At 39.6% G+C, this 6341-nt stretch overlaps 1 pseudogene; it reads left to right on the forward strand.

The window, feature by feature from the left end:
* Positions 1-1510: 1510 nt before the first annotated feature.
* LOC149454687 (uncharacterized) lies at positions 1511-5836 on the forward strand (annotated as a pseudogene).
* The last annotated feature ends 505 nt before the right edge of the window (positions 5837-6341 follow it).

Here is a 6341-nt window from a genome sequence, read left to right on the forward strand (position 1 = left end):
CTTTCTTTCACAGGTAAGTGTAGGTGTTAGGAGGGGGTGTGATACATATGTGACATGGGTGTATAGAATGTATGTGTGAAGGATGATTGACACTCAATTGCCATAATTTTAGTAGGATATATCAGTGGAGGGGTAACTAGAGTTTAGAATAATAAGACAAGGACATTGTTAAGATCTATCAAGGCTAGATCTATGATTCATAGTTACCAGATGTGCAGTTGCAATCAGTCAAGGATTTATAGTTATAAGATATATAGTCGAACAAGTCAAGGTTCATAGTCACAATAGTTACACAAATAGAGTCTACTGCGCATGGCAGTAAACAAGGACATTGCAAATTATGTATATAAGAGACGGGGGATTCTAGGGGAATTTGGGACTCATTGAAGACGCGGCAGACGTGCCTTGCGGTGATTTCCCGGATTTCCCCTTTGCTGATTGCTGAGAGTCCCCCAATCGTTGGGCAACGGGTGATGCTACAATATCCGGTGATGTATTGATGCTTTATTCTTGCTATAATATGCTCTAAATATGATTTGCAATTCTGACAATTCTTATGTTATTATACTAACAGAACTTATTCAATAAATCATGTTTTGCTTTAATATTTATTAAGCCTAATCCGTGTATTAGTGAGCGATTGTAGTAGTGTTAAAAACACTTTGTTTTGAGGCAAAACATAAATTGGCGTAGTCGGCAGGATGCCAGGTAGATATATCTCCTATTAAGAAAGGTTGTTTGAAAAAGTAATATTTACACATTGGTCCTCAGGCATAGGGGAACCTCTGTGCAAAATATTGTCATTTGACATTTTGCAAAAGTTTTTAAAAAATTATATATTTTAAGATAAGAAAGTGATATCAAAAAATTGACCCCTAGGTACCAGGGGGGCCTCTGTGCAAAATATTGATATTTGGCATTTTGCTAAGAAATTTCGGAGATTTAGCTACCTGGCATTTTAGAAAAGAACCAGATATGTTTAAGCGAAAAACTAAGAGCAAGATTGATAAGGTGGAGATTCCCGGCTGGACCGAGGCTCCATATGATATTTTAGCACAGGAATTGTCAGGTGCAGGGTTGGCAGAATCATGGGATAGTAAGTTTAAAGGTATCGAACCCCTTGATGTTGTAAATGTACTCAAGGGGATCCCTGCCAAGGCAGGTGATGTAGTGGCTTTAGGCAGACGCAGTTGGATTTTGCTAACTGCATACAGGAAGATTCATAAGAAATTACATCAGGAAATTAAGGATTACCATCAACTAGAGCAGAAGACCATAGAACAAGAAGGTAAAATTGTTCTTCTGCAATGTGGGCAAAAATTGTTGAAAGATAAATTAGAACATTATCAAAATATAGTCGAGATAGCAGCAGTAAAAGTGGCCCAAAATAAGTATAGGAAACGAAGGGGAATGGTGAACCGTGGGAAAGTCCATTGGGCAATAGCAGCAGCTATAGTTGATTGAAATCCAGATAAGTGGGATGCTGATGTGTGGGATTCTTCATCTAGCGATGATTGGGATGATTGCCCCGGAGGACCAAAGGCTGGGAAATCCATCCGGCCAAAATACAAGGTCCGTCTCAGGTAGTGAAATTCCTGGGGATACAGTGGAATAAGGGGTACATAGAGATCTTGCCCAAAGCAAGAAAATAAAAAAAAAATGTGAAATATCTTAGTAAATGGAGAAAGTGTTATGATTTTGATGTATCATTAGACAAGGATTCTTGTGTTAAGCTATGTAGGAGAATTAAAACTGAAGCCGGCACTAAAAGTATAGGAAACAGGTGCTCATGAATGAAATGAAAATAGAACAAATGGGTATAGCATTGACCGAGTTTTGAGTCTACTACTGACTATGAGTGTTGTATATGAATACATAACATATCTGTTGAGACCCCAGACTGCTATGAAGTCATAGAGAACCATAGAGACCTGGTAAATGTTTTACAAGCTTGATGGTTTAAGAAAGTAGATATGCTGATTTTGTTGTTTTTTACTAACATTTGTATTCTATGTTTGCATGTGCATTTGTAACATGTCTTTAAAGAACCCGGATTTAACTATATTGATAAGAATGATAGAAGTGTTTAATAAGGATGGAACGGATGTGTATGTTGTTGAGAAAGATACATAGTAAGGAAGTGTGGGGAAAAGAGGTGTGGCAGGACATTGAAAGTTTTGTTCAAAACATAACCGTAACTGTTTATCATGTGGATGCTCATGTCCCTCTTGACTCATTAGAACGTTTGTTTAATTCTCAAGCAGATGCTGCTGCAGCCATATTCAAAACATCCGATGCAGAAAGAGAAGCTGAAATTCAGGAAACATAGCTGCAGGGTACAACCCTTTCGGCTCACCAAAAAAGTGGACAGCTTGGAGAAAAGGCCACTTACAGGTGGGCACAGGAAAGGGGGATACCATTAACTATGGACATAATTAAATCCATCATCCTTAAATGTCCAGTATGCCAACATGTATAGAAAAGGGAAGTCCCACACACAGTGATGGGACACATTGGAAGAGGTAAGTTGCCAGGTCAGATATGGCAGATGGATTTCATCGGACCTCTCCCAGCAAGCAAGGGATGTAAGTATGTTTGCACGGCGGTAGATACTTACTCAGGTTATCTAGTAGGGTTCCCGTGCAAAGCTGCTACTCAATGGAGTACTTTGAGGACTATAGAAGTGATAACCCAATATTATGGTACTCCTTTGCAAATTCAGACAGACAATGGTTCCCACTTCACAGGACAACAGGTAAAAGATTACGCCATGCAGCATAACATTGAATGGGTGTACCACATTCCCTACTAACCTCAAGCAGCTGGGTTGGTGGAGTGAATGAATGGTATACTAAAATCCACTTTAAAGAAGTTGCAAGGGTCTGATGCATATGGTCAATTAGCAACTAGATCAAGTATGGCGGTCCGAGGAGCAGTAGTTCTAGGAGGGTTAATAGATGCTGATTACCAGGGAGAAATCAAAGTAGTAATAATCAACCTTAGCACTGAAGCTATGATTTTACCAGCCTAGGACCGAGTAGCTCAGTTACTTTGATTCCTTTATATATTGCTAACATTAAAGAGGGAGAGGCTCCCACAAAGTTAACGGTTAGAGGAGACCAAGGCTTTGGCTCTACTAACACAGTTAATGTAGAGGCTAAAATTTGGGTACAGGGGGCATTTGGTCCCCCGGAACCTGCAGAAGTAATAGCTGTAGGTAAGGACAGCAGTCTACTGATCATGAAACCAGGCAGAGAAAAGTGGGAATATGTCCCACAAGGAAAATGTTATTTGCGAGAATGATTCATACTGTATTGTCTTTCACAGAGCAACAATGTACTTGCCTTCAGTCTTGGAATCCTTGGTATCGTGTGGTTGGTGGAATTAGAGGTCGGAGCGTGGACTCCGGGAGTTAAAGTAACAGATACCGGCAATGCCAGAATGAGCTGGGGTTGGAAAAGCATGCGTACGAATAGAACTCAAGATGATTTTATATGCCCAGCTAATCAGCCCTGCCTCATTCTAAATATAACCTTCAATGGTACTGTATGGACAGGAGCTCCAATAGAGGGTTACAAGCCAACATATGCGGTTCATGGAAATGAAGGTGTGATAAATGTAATCTCTGAAGTTAGCATTTGCTGTTGCCAACAGGAAGCAAGCTTCATTTATTTGTCAGCTGCAAATAGGAGGTCCGTAACAAGAAACTGTACCACTAAGACCAAAGCAAGTACTGTTTTTCAGTTTGCTCTTAATGAGACAATCATTATGACTTGTACCAACGCCAGTGAAATCCAAGGAAGACCATGGTGGGGTCAGTACTTAATCTTCGTAAATTCAAACACCACTCGTATCGACCCCGGACATATTAAAAGATTGCCTTCTACATGTGAAAAAGTGGGTCAACATACACAGAAAACTGTTATACATGCTCAAATAACATTCCCAAGTACTGTAAAAAGCTGTATGAAACGGAAAAAGAGGGCATGGTATGATACATTGCTTGGGGGTTACGGCTCCCTAACAGGAACCTTAAATGGGTTTGATATTGAAACACTAGCAAATAGAATGTCTAATGCTGGGAGTAAGATTAACGATGCTTTAACTATGCAAGCTAAATGGATGCCTACTATATTTCATCCAGTTAGTATAGCTGCTGGAGTTGATAACATGATGCTTCATCTAACAAATGCTTCAAATAATTTTGCAAAAGGTTTTGACACTAATGTTGCAAAATTTATTAACTGGACGGTGTGTACATTGCAAACCATGTATGAGCAACAACAAAAAGTTAATATGCAGGCTACGTTGATGACCGGAAATTAATTAGTATGGAGGACCGTGTTCAACAAGAATGTCCCCATAGATATGTGGATACATTTGGATGCTCAAAAGATGATTTGTAATGACACTACCTGCCTTGGGACAATAATAATGTATAATATTACTAAATCAACTATAATGTGTAAATTTGTTGTGATGCCTTTGATTATTGGTGCGCCTGGCGCTCAACATTATTGGAGCCCAGAACTATATGGCACCCATGTAGATAATGATAATAAGACTCATGATCTTTCTTTTTGCGATGATACTTTAGAGGGAAAAATCTGTAAGCTACAGTCTTCCGTATATGAGCCATGCTTGTTACAGAGCACTGTAAATATATGTAAATGGACCATCTTACCAATTTCCTATGAGATGATGATTGAAATAGCTCTGCAAACTGTGTGTATGGTGACCAACACTCCCGTGATAAAGGGAATGAGAGTTCCCTTCTCAGGCTGTGTTAGTAATCTGTCTTCTTTAATTTGGCACAATGAAACCTTTATATTACAGGGTGACAAGGAAGAATCAGTCCAAGAATATTGGAAGGGTTTATCATTGGAGATCCCCAATTGGGAGTTCAATTTAACGGTTTTGAAACAATTAATGAATGAATCAATAGAAGTCCAACAACATATCAAATATTTAAATAAGACGATTGCACAACACATTGTGACTGCGACCATAGTAGGTGGAAAATTGATAAAAGTGGGGTCTAGTATAGCGGAAGCTACTTCCCATCACTGGTGGGATGTGTTTCTAGGCTATTCCCCTTCCGCTACTAAGGTTCTGGATTTTCTGGTTCACCCTCTACTGATTATTATGATTATAATAGTTTTATTAACTCTATGGAACTGTTATATAGCTTACAAGCTATTTTGCAAGCGACCAATTATGGTCATGGCAACTTATGTCACTTGAGTTTCAATCAAGGACCGATTGTGATACATATGTGACATGGGTGTATAGAATGTATGTGTGAAGGATGATTGACACTCAATTGCCATAATTTTAGTAGGATATATCAGTGGAGGGTAACTAGAGTTTAGAATAATAAGACAAGAACATTGTTAAGATCTATCAAGGCTAGATCTATGATTCATAGTTACCAGATGTGCAGTTGCAATCAGTCAAGGATTTATAGTTATAAGATATATAGTCGAACAAGTCAAGGTTCATAGTCACAATAGTTACACAAATAGAGTCTACTGCGCATGGCAGTAAACAAGGACACTGCAAATTATGTATATAAGAGACGGGGGATTCTAGGGGAATTTGGGACTCATTGAAGACGCGGCAGACGTGCCTTGCGGTGATTTCCCGGATTTCCCCTTTGCTGATTGCTGAGAGTCCCCCAATCGTTGGGCAACGGGTGATGCTACAATATCCGGTGATGTATTGATGCTTTATTCTTGCTATAATATGCTCTAAATATGATTTGCAATTCTGACAATTCTTATGTTATTATACTAACAGAACTTATTCAATAAATCATGTTTTGCTTTAATATTTATTAAGCCTAATCCGTGTATTAGTGAGCGATTGTAGTAGTGTTAAAAACACTTTGTTTTGAGGCAAAACAGGGGGAAAGTAGCATTTTAAGATTAGTTGGGTTTATTATTATTATTATAAGCGCCAACAGTTTGCTCTGCGCTGTACATTATAATGGAAGACAGTACATGAGACAGTACAGTAACAATACAATACAATACACGAGGGGTTCGAGGGCCCTGCTCCTTGGAGCTTACAATCTAGGAGGGAGGGGATAGTGGTACAGGAGGAAATAGCTGTGGGGGATGGAGTGGAAGGAAGAGTGGAGGAGATCGGCAATTAGGTGAGGGTGGGGTAGGCTTCCCTGAAGAGATGGGTTTTCAGGGTGCGCCTAAAGGTGAGAAGGGTAGGTGACAGTCTGATGGATTGGGGTAGTGAGTTCCAGAGGATGGGGGAAGCCCTGGAGAAGTCCTGGAGACAGGCATGGGAGGAGGAGACCAGGGAACTAGAGAGTAGGAGGTCTTGTG

Source organism: Staurois parvus, unplaced genomic scaffold, assembly GCF_062004578.1.
Source record: "Staurois parvus isolate SC_StPar_1 unplaced genomic scaffold, SC_StPar_1.0 ptg000420l, whole genome shotgun sequence".
Lineage (NCBI taxonomy): Eukaryota > Metazoa > Chordata > Amphibia > Anura > Ranidae > Staurois > Staurois parvus.